Source organism: Podarcis filfolensis (genome assembly GCF_964270895.1).
Source record: "Podarcis filfolensis genome assembly, chromosome: 11".
In the NCBI taxonomy this organism is placed as follows: domain Eukaryota; kingdom Metazoa; phylum Chordata; class Lepidosauria; order Squamata; family Lacertidae; genus Podarcis; species Podarcis filfolensis.
In genome coordinates, this window is record NC_139613.1 from 6,153,617 (window position 1) to 6,173,286 (window position 19,670).

At 42.6% G+C, this 19,670-nt stretch overlaps 1 long non-coding RNA gene across 1 annotated transcript; it reads right to left on the bottom strand.

The window, feature by feature from the left end:
• Positions 1-2,918: 2,918 nt before the first annotated feature.
• LOC310744760 lies at positions 2,919-5,650 on the bottom strand. Its single transcript, XR_014539728.1, has 3 exons — positions 5,445-5,650; positions 4,914-4,979; positions 2,919-3,332 (listed from the first exon to the last, which is right to left on the bottom strand). It is a non-coding gene; the product is annotated as an uncharacterized lncRNA (long non-coding RNA).
• Positions 5,651-19,670: the final 14,020 nt, after the last annotated feature.

Below are 19,670 nucleotides of genomic sequence, written 5' to 3' on the forward strand. Positions count from 1 at the left end.
TTGGATCCTAGAACAATAGGCAAGTAGGATCCTAGAATGCAACAACTGATTGGCTTGCAGCAGCAGCCCAATCAGACCCTAGGAGGAGGTCAATCAGCCTATCAGGCTGGTAGGATCGTAGAATGCAGCAACTGATTGGCCTGCAGGAGAAGACCAATCAGGCTGCAGGAGGGAAGCAGAATCAGCCAATCAGATGGGACTCATTGTGTAAATAATGTATATAAAAGCCTGAGGTTTTGGGGAAAATTCTATCACTGTTTTACAAGCTGCAATGAAGAGCATGAAATCACTGCAGGACTCTGAGTATATTTCAGGAACAAAGGGAGTTATAGTTCAAAACTTCTGAAGGTCAGCAGGTTGGGGAAAAACTGATCTACTTTGGTTCTTCAAGTTCGCAGGTCACATCCATGTCACACATTTAAAACACAAGCCTTCTCTGAAAGAATCCTGGGAACTGTACATGGTTAATGGTGCTGAGAACAGTAGTTTTGTTCATGGTAAACTATAGCTCCCAAGATTCTTTGGGGCAAAGTCATGAGCGTGTTAAATGTCCTTTCTAGGTATGGTGTGAATGTGACCTCAGACAGAAATGTTTCCCATTGCCTGATCCATTCACTTGAGTTACTCAGGGCTGAACCTGTGACTTTTGGGATCAGAAATATGTGCTTACTACATAACTATGTGCACTTTATGCAAAATGGCACACAAAGCAATGTATATTGGGAATAATCCTTGCTGAAGATGAATTTTCATGAAGCTTTTTTTTAAAAAAAAATGCAAACTGATGTGGATATGTGCAGAAAACAAGAAACTAAGTTGGATGAGATTCTGCCATCCCTAAGGGAGATTCCATGTGATGTATGTGTAGTCACCCAATATTTTGGGGAGAAAGACGGATAGGATTAATCAGATTAATTCTCCCTCTTCAGTCCCATCAAGAAGACTTTAATGCCTTTATTTAAGCACCCCTGCTTTAACTCTTGTGCTTGATGAAAGAAGTCGTTTAAGCTTGAGAGAGTACAAATATGTTCGCATTCTCTGCCAGGAATTTATTGAGAAAAAAAAGGTATAAGGTCTGCATTTCCTTCAAATTAACTAGGTTCCTGCAGTTAATTTTCTGTGAAAGGTAATTCTCACCTCAAACCGCTCCTCTGGCAACATCAGCATTTGACACAGTAAATAAATTTCCACGTTATCATCAAGTTCTTCCACGATCGAGTCCTGTCCCACCTCCTGATATGATCGGAGATTAAAAACTCCTGAGAACTAAATGATCCAAACTCAGAAGCATTTGATTCCCCTGATAAATTATACAAACGAGGCACTTGGAAGAGTTTCTTAACCAATTTTGCCACTCAAGATCACCTCCATTTCAATTAGAGGTAACCAAGATGCGTGGCATAGGCGAGCACAACTAATAATTCTCGCTGGTGTCAAGGAAGATTGCGGAAAGCAAGGGGGGAAAGTGGGGGCCCAGAGGAAAATGGGGCCTAGTTGCTGTTGCGTGAAGACAAAGACATTGCTGAGTTTTTATTATTATTAAGAACTGTGTGGCTGTAGATAATGCACTCTTCACTGCCCATCCTTATAAGTGATCGTTGGACAGCTACTTCCCTCTCACCCCTTTTTATAGGCAGATCATATTTTGGGAGCTCACATAATGTGTTAGGTCACAGGTCACCAACTTTTTGGGGCGTGTGGGCACATTTACAAAGTGAAGGAACTGGCATGGGTGTCACTCAACTGAGTTGGCAACCCAAACCTGTCCTCTTGGCTACAGCAGAATGCTTCTCTTGAGCCTGATTTCAACAGGGATTATTGGCCATCATGGTGTGTGGGTGCATTTTGTGAAACCTATACTTTGGCCACCTCATGAGAAGAGAAGACTCCCTGGAAAAGACCCTGATGTTGGGAAAGATGGAGGGCACAAGGAGAAGGGGACGACAGAGGATGAGATGGTTGGACAGTGTTCTCGAAGCTACCAACATGAGTTTGACCAAACTGCGGGAGTCAGTGGAAGACAGGAGTGCTTGGCATGCTTTGGTCCATGGGGTCACAAAGAGTCGGACACAACTAAACAACTAAACAACAACAACAACATCTATTCATGCATTGTTTTCTGCTTCCCTATGCTGTCACAGATGCATGGAATATGTTTGTGATGTCATTCCTTTAAAGCAGCAGTTTGTCATACTGACGCACAGTGTAGCAGCATTCACAGCTTGTGCATGTTATGTCAGCAAGCTGGTGCACGCTGCTTGCAGATTAAAATGCACTTTCAGATATGCATGGCAATGCACATCCCATTGAGATCAGCCAGCTGTGCTCAGAGGCACAATCTAGTGCACATTCAGTGATTCAAATGCACATCAGCGATTTTCTCCATCCTCTTCACCAAGTTTGGGAAAGGGGTTGTGTCATCAAATCTCCACCCCCAACTTGCAAAAAAGAAAGGAAGGAATAATCAGATATCATTGAATCTTGTGGGAAATTTATTATTGTTATCTGCATGAATGGAACCTCAATATCAAAAACCAAACCTGGTGGAGTACTGTGAATATCCTTAGGAAAAGATGAAGAAAAAACATTTTGCTAATTATAGACCAAAAATGTTCTTATTTTCCGGAAGGGAATAATAGTATGTATTGTGTGCTGATGCTTCTAGTTGTTGTTTGTGGGTTTTGTTTCTTTCTAATATTGACTGAAAACCAAAGGTTGAACCAGGCAGCAACAAGTAACAGCAGGTGTCTATTTGTTAACAACAACAACATCAAGAAGAAGAAGAAGAAGAAGAAAAGAAGAAGAAGAAGAAGAAGAAGAAGAAGAAGAAGAAGAAGAAGAAGAAGAAGAAGAAGAAGGTGGTAACAAGGGTGTATTGTTCTTCAAAAGTACAAAGCATTATTTTGTTTGCCATCATTTTGTGTGTGGGATGATTGGAGTCTATACTGGCCAACAAGCGAAAATGACCTATCATTCAACTATACAGTTACAGCTTTCATTGGGGAAGATGCACAACAGCATGCAGAAGGCTCCCAGGTTCAGTCCCAGGTATCTCCAGGTAGGACTAGGAATGTCCAGAATCTGAAGTCCTGGAGAGACCTTGCCAGTGTAGATAATTTTGAGCAAAATAGACCAGTGGCCTGACTTTGTATAAGGCTCGCATATCGCACTGTGATACTGCCATGGTGACCATGTGTCAACAATCACAGAAATAATTTGCATGGAAGACAACTTGATGGCTGACCACAGGACTCTCTCATGTAGGTGGAAGGGCTGGAGAAATCAATGCTCCAGTCAAAAGGAAGGAGGATGGACAATCTTCATAGCTGATCCTGGTGTAGTAAGGGAAATCAAGCATGAGTAGTCATGCAGCAAGCAACCGATCTGCATGTCTGCCAACAGAGATATCCTACGGTCTGCTTAACTGGTTGCCCTTTCCCTGATCATCCTGCAGAAACTTTACATTCTCCACTCAAGGCATTCCCCAAAATCCCACTGAAATTAGATGAGCAGCAGCCAAGGCGAAAGGTTTTGGCAATCCATATAGGAACTCTGAGGGACACTGGTGGCTCTGTGGGTTAAACCACAGAGCCTAGGACTTGCCGATCAGAAGGTTGGCGGTTTGAATCCCCACGTCGGGGTGAGCTCCTGTTGCTCGGTCCCTGCTCCTGCCAACCTAGCAGTTCGAAAGCACATCAAAGTGCAAGTAGCTAAATAGGTACCACTCCAGTGGGAAGGTAAACGGCGTTTCTGTGCACTGCTCTGGTTCGCCAGAAGCGGCTTAGTCATGCTGGCCACATGACCCGGAAGCTGTAAGCCGGCTCCCTCGGCCAATAAAACGAGATGAGTGCCACAACCCCAGAGTCGGTCACGACTGGACCTAATGATCGGGGTCCCTTTACCTTTACCTTTATAGGAACTCTGGAAGCTGCCTTATCCCAAGTCGGAACAACATTGACATTAGTATTGTCCACACACTGCTCAGCATTGGTCAATCAAGCTCAGAGTTTCCCGAACTCAGGTTTCCAACTGTTTTTGGACCACAATTTCCATCATCCCTGAACATTGGTCCTGCTAGCTAAGGATGATGGGAGTTGTAGTCCCAAAAAACAGGTGGAGACCCAAGTTTGGGAAACCGTGATCTACTCAATATTGTTTACATTGACTGACAGCATCTCTCCAGCTTTTCATAGTGGGAACGTTCTCAGCACTCCCTCAAGATGCCAGCAGTTGAATCTCAACTGCTGATACTCTTCCACTGAGCTAAAGATTCCCTTTCGTAGATAAGCTGGCCTGGAACCACTCTTGATATCGTTCCAGCATCAGGGAAAGGCTTTTCATCATTGGCTCAGGAATTTCAGCATGTGTGGGAGCCAGTTTCAGATGCAACTGTACGGTTTCTACAAGGTTTCATTGATTTGCTGTTCTTTAGATAATTTGGAAGCCCCATGGAAGCAGACACACCGTCCTCAGTCACCCACACTAATAGCAAGAGCCATCCATCTGGATATGGGTCTATTTAAAAATAATAATAATAAAAAACCTTTGCATCCCCCCAGTTCTGGTGACTAGCCAAGAGGATACAATTCTGTTCCATCCCAGGAAATCCTTAACTGGCTGGCAACTCAGCTGCCTCCACATCTTAATCTGTGTTCTTCCACACAGGTTAATTCACCCTGGGCCTTGAAACCTGAGAAATTGTACTTCATCTTTACCCTTGTGTTCCTTATGATGGGTCTTTCTTTTTCAATCTTTTGCTTATTTGCTCAACATTCACTCTTGATTTCAAAAGCCTGACTCACACATCAAGGTCCTGGAGGGCCGAGAGCAAAAACAATTAGCCACCTGTTGTGAAGTCTTGTATCAAATTATAGACTTCTCTTTTTTAAAACAAAAACAAAAACCCACGGCACCTAGGAAATATATTGGAGGGAGCAAACCAGCAATGATGGCTTGCCTGTAGCACATACAGGATAAATCTGAAATGGAAAAGTGCATAAGATTAAAAGGAAATGAAGAAAAAGAATGTTAGTAAAGAGGGTGAGTATATTTGTCTAAAACCGGACTGATACTATTTACAACAGCCTAGACTCTTGGGTTCCTCTGGAGATGTGGTCTCCAAACATTCCAGGAGTAAGACTTTAAGAAGAACCATCTTGAACCGGACCAAACCCTAATCTAATTCAGCCTTCTTTAAATGAGTGTGACCCCCTAGAAACCTCTGAGAAGGACAGAAGAATGACAAGGAAATGGCGTCCTCCTACCCCATGGCTTGTCCCCAGTTTCTAATATCCATAGATACTGCCTGTGACCATGGAAGTTTTATACAGCAATCATGGCATTTAGATTTTAACACATTAGTAAATTATGTGTTCCATGGAGTCTTCAACCTAGTCTCCTCAACTTCTAGTATTGTATTGATGTGAAGACACATTTCTTCTCACCACAACATAGAAACATAGGAAGATGTCTCCTAACTCTTTGGTTACTTTGCCTGAAAACAAGGAAAGTATAATCAGCTTTGAACTATACAAGGCAGTCTGCTTGTTTTGGGTCTGTTCAAAAGAACTAAGAAGCTGTTCAGTTCTTCAAGTGATCCTTGATTGGCTAGGGTCACCCATTTGACAAGTACAGGAAGCCTTGCCCTCACTCGAATGGCCATCATTTGCCCTAAGCAACATCAGCACATAGCTACAATCCAAGGAGCATTATGACATCATTATATCCAGCACTTGATCTCTGATTGGCTGGGATCACCTAAAGTGTAATGAAATTGATAAAATGTGGCATACAGCACACAAGATGACTACTGAAGCGGCCACAAAAAGAACAAACAGGACTAAGCAGAAATGAACAGTCACACACAACAATCCAAAAGGCTAGGGCAAGAGCTTTCCAAACTTTTCACATCGGTGACACACTTTTTAGACATGCATCATTTGGCGACACGGTAATTCAGTTTTACTAGCAAACCAGAAGTTAAACTAACCCTTTATAAGAGCATTTGTGTGACACACCTACACACTGCAGCCGACACACTAATGTGACACGACACACATCTTGGACAGCTCTGGGCTAGGGTAAGGGATCCCCCCCCCCCATGTAGAAGGGAACTGACTGTTGCACTGCTCTCCAAGTGAGAATCAAAACTAGAGAACGTAGCATTACCAAGCAAACATAAGCCCACATAATTCAATACGTCCCTTTCCAAGCTCAGATTCTAAATCTTATGACTAGAGCCATGCAGTTTTTCATGAGGGATCTCATTTTGCTGTTAATAGCAAATTGGATAGGAAATACTTTAAATTAATATTATTATTAAAAATTATATATAAAACGATTACTTGTGATTCCACCCACCCCCTCCCAGTTCTTCCCAGTTCCTTTCCATTTTTGTCTTCTTCTTCTCCTCGCCAGCTCTGCTTGATTTGCAGCACGCCTAAAGGGCATTTCTGATTCAGAGTCTTTGACCTTGGCAGCAACTTTGCCGTCAAACTTTGCAGAGAGCTAAGTGGGCTCCTGTGCCTACGCTATCAAGCACTTACCCAAATAGCACCGCTTACATGGAAAGAATAATAATAATAATAATTTAAAAGTCAAGGGTGGGTTTTTTTTCCTTTTTTTCTTTTTTAAAGCACGCCCTGCCATAAGTCGATGGCATGCTTTCTTGAATCTGGGCCCCACTCAAATGCTCTGCTCTCCGATCAGTGCCACATGCTTCTGGGCCATCAAATCTCCCTTTCGCACAACTCCTGCAAATGGTATCATTTGGCAACTAATTTACTCGCTTAGTTTTGGCCATTAGTCATTCCCAGTCTCCTCAATCTGCAGGCAATTTTCCACATTATTAGTTACCCACCTGTCTTATTAAAGTGGACTTTCAGAAACCTTGTGCGTCTCCATTTTCGGCACCTTTTTAGATCAAGCAAATAATTGGCTTTACTTGGATGGAAGGATTTAATAGGAAGATGACAGTTGATTCCAAAAGTTAATAGCGACGGCATCTGGTTTCCTTTTTTAACGCTGGGGAATATATATATATATATATATATATATATATATATATATATATATATGTTAAATTTAGTACTCATGAAATGGAGGGTGGGGAGGGAAGGAAGAACGGAAGAAACAATAGGTGAACCAAACCTGTTTATCATTTGTAGGCCAGATTCAAAACTGATGAGCAGGAGAGAGCTTTAACCTACTCTCGTTGTTGTTGTTGTTGTTTAGTCGTTTAGTCGTGTCCGACTCTTCGTGACCCCATGGACCAGAGTTCGCCAGGCACTCCTGTCTTCCACTGCCTCCCGCAGTTTGGTCAGACTCATGTTGGTAGCTTCGAGAACACTGTCCAACCATCTCATCCTCTGTCGTCCCCTTCTCCTTGTGCCCTCCATCTTTCCCAACGTACCTCAATTATAACCCTATGGGGTCAGTTTATATATGTCCATGAAAGTTAGAGATTGGCTTCTATTTCCAGACTGAATACCAAATGAGCTACATTAAGTGAAGCCTTAGGTAACTTTGGTCACTTGTTCTATCTGCAGAGACCAGCTCCCTTTCTACACTTTAATCATTAGAACCAGCAGACAGCACTTTCTTGTGATTCCCATAGCTGCATGGGAAGCAAGTCATTCCGTTGGTCTATCTAGATCAGTAGTGTCCATGCTGGCTGGTTGCAGCTCTCCAGGGTTTTCCAACCTGCTTGCAGCTTTCCCACAGACATCTGATTGACCACAGTGAGAACAGGATACTGGACTAGGTGAGTTATTGGCCTGATCCGACAGGCTCTTTTTCTGTTCTTACAGGAGACCTTCCCATCCACATCTGGAGGTACCGGGGATTGAACCTGGAACCTTCTGCACACACAAAACTGATGCTGTACCGCTGAGCTTATTGAACCTCTTTAGACTTCCCTTAAAACTCCTTGAAAGTTTCACCTGATGATGAATCCACGCTTCTGTTTATAAGGTGGCTTTGTGCAGAATCTGGAAACAAGCTGTATGTTGGTGCCCTTGAAGGTTTTCAAGGAGATAGAGGGTTCCCCCAAACCATGAAACCAGCAGCCTTCACTCAAGTGCATCATCACTCAACGACCTTAACCTTCTGGTGCTGGAGAAGTTTGGGACCAGAGGGAAAGGGAAATGACTTGGAAGTAAAAGATATGTGCTCACTTATTCCACATAGCCTAAACTTCTTATCCCTCCCCATCCCATAGCTGGAGCAGACACTATCAGCTCAAACTTCACTGAATAATTGTTAAATTCATTGCAAGCCATACTCAGAATAGTCCGATTGAAATTAATACATGTGGCTAATGTAGGCCCATTAATTTTTATGGGCCTACTCTGAGTAGAGGTTGCTGGGATGCAGCCCAATGGTTTGTTCAGGTTAAGAACAAATGCAAGAGTCAAGAATGATACGGTGCCAAAAAAAAAAGTGCAATATTGACTACCTGAGATAATCTGAACCTGCTAGACTGAAGTACGAAGCACCACAGCTGGGCACACTGCAGAATGAGACTGTAAAGCAACTAGTCACACTCACAGTCCCTGCCCCAAGAGGCCATAGTATTCACCCACAACTTCTAATCCATAACTACTTGAAGCTACGTGAGTAGGGATGTCAGAGACTTGTGACAAAAACAGAAGTGGATAGTGGGAAATTGCCAGTGTTTGCTTATTTGTCCCATGTCCAGAACAGAAATCAATCCAGCAAATACCATTGGTATTTGCTGTTGCTGTCAGTCTGCAAATGATACATAATTGATTGCATTACATTACAACTCCCCATTTGCATTGTATTTCCTTTGCATTGAAACGAACGGGGTGGAATAAAATAACAACAACATAACCTACAGTATTAATTATGTAAGTGGCATATGTTACATAATTTCACAACAGCCAACGGCAAGACAAATAGCATGTTCTTGTTTTGGGGGCAGAAACAAACTGCGGTATTACAGAAACAGTGCTGCATGCTACGAATACAGTGTGGGGTGGGAAACGATGCCTTCATGACACAGAAGCACTCACATTTTGAGTCACTGGAACTCAAAAATACATGTCTTGAGTTGGCCAGGCCAGGAAATGACATCCTTTCTTGTCTGTGAGGCTACCAGCTTCATTCCTCTTTTTCCAAACCTTTTGCCCGTTTCCAGGAGAAAGGGAAGGGGTGTGTTTCTTCTCAGTAGGGAGATGTTCACGTCTACTGAGGTATTTACTGCTTTGTTGTTGTTGTTGTTTAGTCGTTTAGTCGTGTCCAACTCTTCATGACCCCATGGACCAGAGCATGCCAAGCACTCCTGTCTTTCACTGCCTCCCACAGTTTGGTCAAACTCATGCTGCTGGCTTCGAGAACACTGTCCAATCATCTCATCCTCTGTTGTTGCCTTCTCCTTGTGCCCTCCATCTTTCCCAACATCAGGGTCTTTTCCAGGGAGTCTTCTCTTCTCATGAGGTGGCCAAAGTCTTGGAGCCTCAGCTTCACGATCTGTCCTTCCAGTGAGCACTCAGGGCTGATTTCCTTCAGAATGGATAGGTTTGATCTTCTTGCAGTCCATGGGACTCTCAAGAGTCTCCTCCAGCACCATAATTCAAAAGCATCAATTCTTCAGTGATCAGCCTTCTTTACGGTCCAGCTCTCACTTCCATACATCACTACTGGGAAAACCACAGCTTTTACTATACGGACCTTTGTTGGCAAGGTGATGTCTCTGCTTTTTAAGATGCTGTCTAGGTTTGTCATTGCTTTTCTCCCAAGAAGCAGGCGTTTTTTAATTTCGTGGCTGCTGTCACCATCTGCAGTGATCATGGAGCCCAAGAAAGTAAAATCTCTCACTGCCTCCATTTCTTCCCCTTCTATTTGCCAGGAGGTGATGGGACCAGTGGCCATGATCTTCGTTTTTTTAATGCTGAGCTTCAAACCATATTTTGCGCTCTCCTCTTTCACCCTCATTAAAAGGTTCTTTAATTCCTCCTCACTTTCTGCCATTAAGGTTGTGTCATCTGCATATCTGAGGTTGTTGCTATTTCTTCCGGCAATCTTAAGGACAAACCTTTTTAGCAGGAGGAACCAAGATGGTGGTGTCCAGATGTTGCTGGTATCCAGCACTCCAAATTCATGACCATTGGCCATGCTGGCTGGGGCTGATGGTTCCTGGAGTCCAGCAACATCTGGAGGGTCTCAGCTCCCCATCCTTGGCCTACAAGGATCTTCTACAAGAGCCACTAGGTCAGTAGTGGGGAACACGTAGCCTTCCTCATGATGTTAGACTTTCGCTACCATGCTTCCTCCCTATTGACCACACTGGCAGAAGTTAATGGGAGCTGGAGTTCGACAACATCTGGAGGTTACCACAGCAGTCACACCACTCTTTAATGAATCCATACATATATGCATGAAAAACATTTGCAAAACATTGCTGGGTATGTACATGAACGTCGCATTCCCCACTCCTCTCGCCAGTCATTTTTGAAGAAAATGTTCCCAAATGTGGCTGCCATCCAAGACTTCAGATATCAGAGGCCACACCGACAGCTTGCTAGAGGTCTGAGAGCTGAACCTACTTTGCATATAAATTGGAAAGGCCTTTATTGAAATCATCAAGAAGAAATCCGCACAATCGTGGAACAGCTGCATTTTCCTTGTTGGGCAAATAAAAACAAGGGTGGTGCTTAAACTCACCTGCAATGAAAACAAAGCCCACAAGCTGTTACCTAGGAACAACAGACTTGATCGCTGGTCTGCAAGATTCATTAGTCTTTATAGATTTCACATCCAAATGTAATTAGTCTCATCCCTCCTGCAGTACCGCCACAAAGGGCTGAGGTTGGTGGACATTCCTTTTTCGTGAAGGAATTCATTCCTGGGTTGTTATAGGGCTGTAGGAAAGGGCAGCTGCAGAAGCAAAGGAATTCGTTCTCCTCTTGTTTCATTGATTTTCAGGGCAAAGAAAACACCTGTTCCCCAACTGCTCACTCGAGAAGAGACAGCCGTGATGAAGCCCAGGTGGCCATCAGCAATGTTTACTGAAGGACATCAAATGTGACTGCATGGGGAGGATTCAGAAGGATATGAAGTATCTGGGATGGAAATGTTCGTGCATGACCCCAAAGGGTGATGGCTGTCAGATGTGTCGGTGGCTGGGCCTGACTATACAGTGGGTGACGGTCTGTAGGCAGGGGTTAACCTTCCTAGGGGAGAGATGGGGAAAAGGGTGGAAATGAGTGGCTTGTGTTTGTGTGTGAACTGCTGTTGGCTTGGTTTTTATTCTGTAGGCCTATTGTGCTGTTATTGATTGTTATGCTATTATTGATTAATTGCAAATTGGGTGTTTTAATGATGTGAGAATTGAGGGAATGGAGTGATGTTGTTTGTGTAAGGAGAATGTGATTGTTGAGTGCTTGGTTTTGTGCTTAGATTAGTTTTGTGTAGTTTGGAGGTGCATGTGAATGGTTATCTCTCTGTGTTGGTGGGGGATTTGCTAGATACAATGGTACCTTGGTTTAACAGCTTAGTTTATGAACAACTTGGATTAAGAATGCTGCAAAACCGTAAGTAGGTGGTTTGGTTTGTGAACTTTGCCTTGGAAGCAGAACATGTTCCGCTTCCTGTTGAGTGTGTTCCATTTGTAAGTTGAGTCCCCCTCTGCTATGGGAAAGCACGCCTTGGTTTAATAATGCTTTGGTTTAAGAACGGACTTCTGGAACAGATTAGGTTCATAAACCAAGGTATACACTTTGATTTTGATGCTGCATTATGATACTATATTTTGAATTTGTGTATATCATTTTCTTTTGTGGTTCTTAATTATTTTGCATATGTACATTGTTTGGGGATATTCAATAGTTTAATTTAGCAGAGTATGTCATGGACCTTGGGACTCACCTTAAGCAGCTATGGCTTTGGCATCAGAGTAGTTGAGCTAATGTCAGTCAGAGAGGTGTGCCTCCTGAGATTTGCTGCAAGTCCCAAATAGGAACTTTTAAGTCAAGGTCTAAACATATGAATCTATGAAGCTGCTTTATATTGAGTCAGACTGTTGGTCCATCTGTCCTGCTACAGACACTTCTGATTGGCATTTGTGAAGGGGATGACAGAGGGCAAGATGGTTGGACAGTGTTCTCGAAGCTACCAACATGAGTTTGACCAAACTGTGGGAGGCAGTGGAAGACAGAAGTGCCTGGCGTGCTCTGGTCCATGGGGTCATGAAGAGTCGGACACGACTAAATGACTCAACAACAACAACTTTCCCATTCCTACACAAGAAAGGAAACCAGGAGAGGACAGGACTTTCTACCTGCCTTGCTACTGAGAACTGCACCCTTTCTAGCATGCTATGCTCTGCCATGAAGCTATGCTCCACCCCCAGAGAGCAGACTCATTAGCAAAAGTAACCCATATTAGACTATGACATCACAGAAATAAACCCAGATGCCAACTTTGCTGCCACATACACCTGGACAACACCATTACTGGCCCCAACAACATCAAACGTACCATCAAAAATACCATCTCAGGACTATTTAATTGCTCATCTTCTAATACTGTGTATGCTATCAAATGCCAGCAGTGCCCTTCAGCTCTCTATATTGGTCAAACAGGCCAAACCATACGCCAAAGGATAAACTGAGATAAATCTGACATCAGGAATCACAAGACAGAGAAACCAGTAGGAGAACATTTCAATCTCCCAGGACATTCTATACAAGATCTCAAAGTAGCTGTCATATTACAAAAGAATTTCAAAAATAGACTGGAAAGAGAAGTTGCTGAATTACAACTTATTACCAAACTTAAAAACATGGAGGGACCTGGTCTGAATAAAGACATTGGATTCTTATCTCATTATACATGATAAAGCTATTTTTGGCCATCTCATCCCTCGCTTTTTCCTGTTAGACTAATTGCAGTCGTTAACAGTAGTGCTACTGCACCTATCAACCAATCACCCATTCCCACCACCCTTCTGAATAATACCCCACCCCACCCTCCCACTATATATAAAGGTCTTCTGTTTCAGTGTATCTGAAGTAGTGTGCATGCACATGAAAGCTCGTACCAATAACAAACTTCGTTGGTTTCTAAGGTGCTACTGGAAGGAATTTTTATACAGCTAGTCCTTAGCTTTCCATCCTTCTGGAGACTTCACCTGTAATTGCCTAAACTTATTCTGCTTCTACAACAGCATGTGGATTTTACTCTTAGAGGCTCAAAGCGTGCACATTCTCAACTTGTACAAATTCCGACATTATAAGCATCCTATCTTGTCTACAATCTGTATTTTTGAAAGCCCAGCCCTCCACAATGAAACCACCATTCTTAATAACTGTACTCAGGAAGCTATTTGTCCCCAGCTTATATTGAGAGTGAGAGATAATAATTATGCACAAATTAATAAGTGTCTTATCCTGCTGAACAGAGGATATGAGGTTATTTGAGTAGAGCATTCTCCCTGACTCACACAAAATATTTCTATTTTAAAGTGTCAACAAAATAGTGCCCCCACCACCATCTCGTCTCTCACAAGGCAAAAATGGAAAGTTACCTTTTATTTACGAGTGATCGTTTTCTCTCTCTCCCTGTCTATATTTTGACAGATAACGTGGCAGCAAATGATTAAGGGTCTCATTTTGCAATGTGACTCGTATGTTATTTATTATCAAAATAAAAGTCACTTTGTGAATTGAAGTTTTTAATCATTTGTACCCCCCCTTCTTTTGCCTGCTTTCAGAAAATGGTTTTGTCAAAAAAGCATGATGGAACCGGTCAGCTCTGAAATGCCTATCAATTGGAAGGTGGGGAGCCCTAATTATGACTTTCAACACTAATTGTTTCACATAAAAGAACAAAATGCATTTATTGTAGAAACTGTCGCAACAATGAACCATGTCAGTCCTAGCTAAAATGGAAATAGCCTGGACCCTCTCTCCAAGGGGTAAAAAAATAGGTTGCATAAGAATAAGCTCAAAAATCATTCTTGTCATATTCTATGGGGTCACAATTCAGTGGCTAGACAATTTCCAGCACAAGCCTGTTAATTTGGAAATAACTCTGATGGTGTTCAATGGGGCTTACTCCTAGGAAAGTGTGCTTAGAATTGCATCCTTGCAGTATAATCATAAACAGGTGTGCTGAAAAGTAAGTCCCACGGAAGTACTTAAAAAAAAGTTATTATTCAAGCAATGAATAGTTAAGCTATAGCAGGCAGGTCCAACTTTCAAGAGACTGTGATCTACTCCCACTATAAAACAATCTGGCAGTAATCTACCCATTGGATTGGCCAAAGTTATAGGGAGCAAGAGTTGTTAACCTTTTTTTGGGGGGGAGGGGAGTGTCATAATCCTGTGACCAACCACGATCACAACCACGGACACCCCACAATCGACAAGTAGATTGCGACCAACCTGTTGGACACCCCTGAGCTATAGGATACTGACCCACAAGAAATAGTGATGGCAAGTGTGAATGGTTTTAAAAGATTATTAGCAGTGCTATTTTTCTAGAAAAAGAGATTCTGGAGCTCACCATGAACTTCTCCCTTATTCTCATAGAATGGCAATGGCACCCACCTGAGAGATGCTGGAGCTGAGCTCAAGGTGGATGGGTGCTTCGTCAGGCTGTCCACACCTGTATCCCATTCAGCTGCTCTTTACACACACCCAGTTCCAGGTACAAATGGTTTTTTGAGTTTCCATCAACTCACAGCTCTTTCCTCACCCTCTTTCTGCTCCTCTTTCTCCTCCAGGGCCTTATGCTGTACATTGCTATGATATTCACTAATGCTACGGGGCCTAGAAGTTTTCTAAATAAATGAATAAAATGCTTCTAAGTCCTATGGCTTTCAGGTGTGAGTGAATTAAGCATATGTGTCCTTCTCGCATTGGAAAGGCTAAGCCTCGGAAGATCCAGATTTCGACAGTCAGGTTCTAGGACCAGCTCAACATGTTACCCACCAAGCCAAATACTACCCTGTCAGTCACTGGCTTGATGACTTTCCTCTTCTTGGACACTGCCCAGGACTACAAGACCAGCAGCCATGTTAGCCCCAGGGGGATGTAGTTTATGTGTGTACCTCTCAACTACTTCAGTAAAACCAGGGCATCCCATTTTTTGCACAACAGCTCTTTGGCCATTTTGGGCACCGCACTCTCACCCTGTGATCTTGCCCTGAAAAAGGTTTCTTTCTTTCTTCAGGACTGCAAACTTGTGCAGGTTGCATGACTCGCATGGGAGCATGGCCCCAGAACATACAAATCCTGTTTCTTTTGCCTCAACGTGTTGTGTGTGTTTAGGAGGTTACCAGGAGAAAGAATATGGGCAGCAGCAGTATCTGAGGAGCAAAATCCCAGAGCAAGAGTTTGTGAGAATCCTCAGCATTGAAATCTCTGAGCCAAGAGATTCCGAGCAGCCGAATCTCAGAGCTGAAAAACTAAGTCAGAGCTGTATATAATCAAGTTCTCGATCCCCAATTGCTGCTTGTTAGTCAGGCTGCCTTGCAGGTGTTGGTTATTTTCATACTTGCGCACCTGACACAACTAGCACCAAGAAGCCCTCAAACCTGTCAATCAGACGGACTTGACAAAAGTAGGTTCTTTACGCATGCACACCCCACGGTAACATTATTTTTTCATGTGCTAAGGGCTGTTTGAGAGGAGGGTGAGTAGGCTACATCTCTGCTTCAAAATTTCCTCCTTCCTTTTCAAATCGGAATAATTTCACCTCCTGGGTCAGGCACGCAAGTTTTGACTCCTAAACTGAAAACTTTTAAGGCAGAGAGTCATGGGAGTTGGAGAAGGTGAAAACAGATGTGAAATGACTGGATACGTAGAAGAGGTAATGAAATGTGCAGCATTTCTCTAGGTTCATTTCATTAGAGTGTATATTGGTTACATATTTGAACTGAATGGAATAAATGTACATTGATATGTTAGATGCATCAATGTGTTCAAAGCACAAACTTATCATTGCAACGGTGGTTAGGATTATCGCTAATGTGTTTGTTTCTTTTGCTATTTGCTCATGACATTTCTGCAGCGGATACATTTCTGCTGATTCACTCAGGGTGACTTAAAATGTATGTTCTGCAACAGCCTTCCTCAACCTGGTGCCCCCACATTCATCTCTCACCATTGGCACACTGATGGGAGCTGTGGGTCAAAACATATTGTTATGAGTTTGGGCAGTGGTTAGGCTGAATGCCTGGGCCTCTTTTATTTTTAAAAATTCTATGCACCGCTTGATTGGGAGGGGAGCACCTCAAAGCAGTTGTACTCTTTTTGACACCTGCTAAAACATTCTTTATATGCCTGTTGTCTTTGTCCATGGAGTTTTCTTGGCAGGGATATCGGAGTGGCTTGCCGGTTCCTCCTCCAGGTATGGTTTTCCCAGTAGTGATGTATGGAAGTGAGAGCTGGACCATAAAGAAGGCTGATCGCCGAAGAATTGATGCTTTTGAATTATGGTGCTGGAGGAGCCTCTTGAGAGTCCCATGGACTGCAAGAAGATCAAACCTATCCATTCTGAAGGAAATCAGCCCTGAGCGCTCACTGGAAGGACAGATCGTGAAGCTGAGGCTCCAATACTTTGGCCACCTCATGAGAAGAGAAGACTCCCTGGAAAAGACCCTGATGTTGGGAAAGATGGAGGGCACAAGGAGAAGGGGACGACAGAGGACGAGATGGTGGGACAGTGTTCTCGAAGCTACCAGCATGAGTTTGACCAAACAACTGTGGGAGGCAGTGAAAGACAGGAGTGCCTGGCGTGCTCTGGTCCATGGGATCATGAAGAGTTGGACACGACTAAACAACTAAACAACAACAACAAAAAAAACATTCTTTTTTAGATAAGTCTACCTAGATGCTTAGAAAGTTGAAGTAATTATAATTTGCGTTAGTGTTTTAACTTTTGTGTGTTTTAAAGTATAATTGTATTTTTCCCTTGATTTAAAATACAACTGTACTTTAAATCATACAAAAGTTAAAATACTACGGCAAATTATAATTTTTTTCAACTTTCTAAGCATCTGAGTAAACTTGTTTGAAAAAGAATGTTTTAGCAGGTGCCAAAAAGAGTACAATGAAGGTGCCGACTTCATCTCAATAGACAGGGAGTTCCAAAGTATAGACGCTGCCATACTACATTATTTAGTTCTTACAAATGTGGAATGGGTATTATGTGGCAACTGTTACATGCAAAGCAAGCTAAACTGCCTCTTTTTTTTTTAAAGTGACCCATACTCACTCATTATATCAGATGTTCTTTAAGGAAGACAAGAGATGAGTCCTTTAATTTCATGTATTTATTTTACATAAAACACAGAAGCAAAGCCATTTCCTCCCCTTTTTTCTTCAGCTGCCGACAGAGAGCAGGCCAATTCTGTTCAGTTTTCTGAAGCAGGGCTGGGAAACCTTTGGCAATCACAGAGGCACAATTGATTTCCTTGACCGTTTGTAATTAACTTCTCCCACATGAACTCCAGCTGACCTTGCCTCACCACTGCTGTCCAAACCTTTTGAGCCCCGCACAGTATACAGACATAATATGTTGCTTGACACATGGAAGTATCTTGATTTGACTTCGAACGTGATGGCTAGAAGGGGCAGAGGGATCAGCTGAAATGAATAAATTCTTCCCACCCATCCCAGGCCCAGAACATTCCATATTTCATCATGCATAGTGCCTTCTAATAAGGCGTAAAGGTAGCGAGTGCCAAAATAATTGTTGCCAAATGCTCTTATGAGACAAGAAAATGGGGAGGCACCAGCATATCCCAATGAGGATTGTGCATGATCCATAGCCAGGAAATTTAGGATGACAATTGGGAAATAAAAGGGACACTCTTACAAAGAGTGGCTGTCAGAAACCCATCACAGGACTTCCCATTTTGTGAGGGAAAATGCAGCATGTTGGTGGTGGTCCCCCTTTTTTAAAATATTTCAGCCTTTTTTATTATTTAATTGTCATCATTTATTTATTTCTCAATACATTGCTTGATTGTAATGAAAGCAGTTTACCTTAAAGTGAGCAAGACTTTGTAGTAGAGAAACTAGGTTGGAGTGCTGTTGTTTTTATCACAGAAATTGGGTTGCTGGTGTGGGTAAAATAAAATGAAATAGTTATTGCTGATGAAGAGATGTCCTTTTGTTTTATTGCATCTTATTCCTTTTCCTGTGTTGGCTTTGCTATGTTGGCTGCAGCTCCTAAATCAAGCCTTTCTCAACCTGTGGGTCCCCAGATGTTGTTGGACTACAACTCCCATCACCCCTGGCTAGCAAGGCCAGAGCTCTGGGATGATGGGAGTTGTAGTCCAGCAACATCTGGGGACCCACAGGTTGAGAACCACTGTCCTAAATGAACCCCATGTCTTGTCCCATACCTCAGATAAGAACATAAGAAAAGCCTGCTGGATCAGGCCCATGGCCCATCTAGTCTAGCATCCTGTTCTCGCTGTGGCCAATGAGACGTCTGTGGGAAATGTGCAAGGATGATTCAAGCACAAGAGACCTCTTTCCCTCCTATGGTTTTCTGCAAGTAGCATTCAGAAGCACTGCTACCTTCAAGAGGTAGAGGTAGAGGTGGAGGTAGAGCATAGCCATCATGGCTAGTGACCATCAATAGTTCTCTCATTCATGAATCTGAGATGTGGGGGCAACTGTGCAGAGCACAAAAGGGGGGGAGTGCCTTGTTTAATTCTCAACTTTTGTTCATTCTACTCAAGAAATGCTAGAGAGCAGGCACCTTTCATCATATGTGGTGGAACTGTAAGGTAGTAAAAGGATTTTGGGAAATGATATATAATGAGTTGGAAAAAAATGTTTTAAACAACCTTTGTTAAAAAGCCTGAAGCCTTCCTTTTAGGAATTCTAGCTGCTGAAATCTCAAAGGAACAGAAAAGACTGTTTATGTATGCGACTACGGCTGCACGGATGTTACTGGCCCAGAGATGGAAAGAAAATAAAGTCCATACCAGAGAAGAATGGCAGATGAAACTATTCGACTATGCTGAAATGGCTAAAATGACCATGACCAGAAAAGTTAGAAATCAGGAAGACCAAAATTTTAATAAGGAATGGGGGGAAATTATAACTTATCTTAAAGACCATTGTAGACCGTTAAAATCCTTTGCAGAATTGGAATATCACTTATAGTTTAAGGTTGAATTCTGGACATAATTGAAGATGTATAGGATTTGGAGTGTTATAAAAGATGCAGAAGGAAATGATGAATAACAGAACCCACAAAGAGGAGGATGGAAGTCCCCAGATTCCTAGGAATCTTGTTTTTATGATTGACACATGTTTGATATATCTCTGTAAAATTTTAATTTGAAAAACCAAATAAATAAATTTGTAGAAAACAACTGAAAATGCTAGAGGGGGGGGAGGGAGAGAGTGTGCATGATCTGCCTGCATTTATTGTGTTTTCTCCCTGGGGCATAGGAATTATATATTTGCGTTATTCAGTATCCCATTAAAGAAGAAGGTACTGACAGCACTTTAATAGAGAGGCTAATTCTCTCCAACCAGCTAGTTAATGAAATTATGCAAAAGCTTCACCATGGTGTTGAGTGAACTCTTCTGATCATGGAATTTGTTCAGGGCATGGAAGACCCGAGCTCACCCTGAACTTGCGTGCTAGGTTGGATCTGGACATGGCGACTCCCTTCC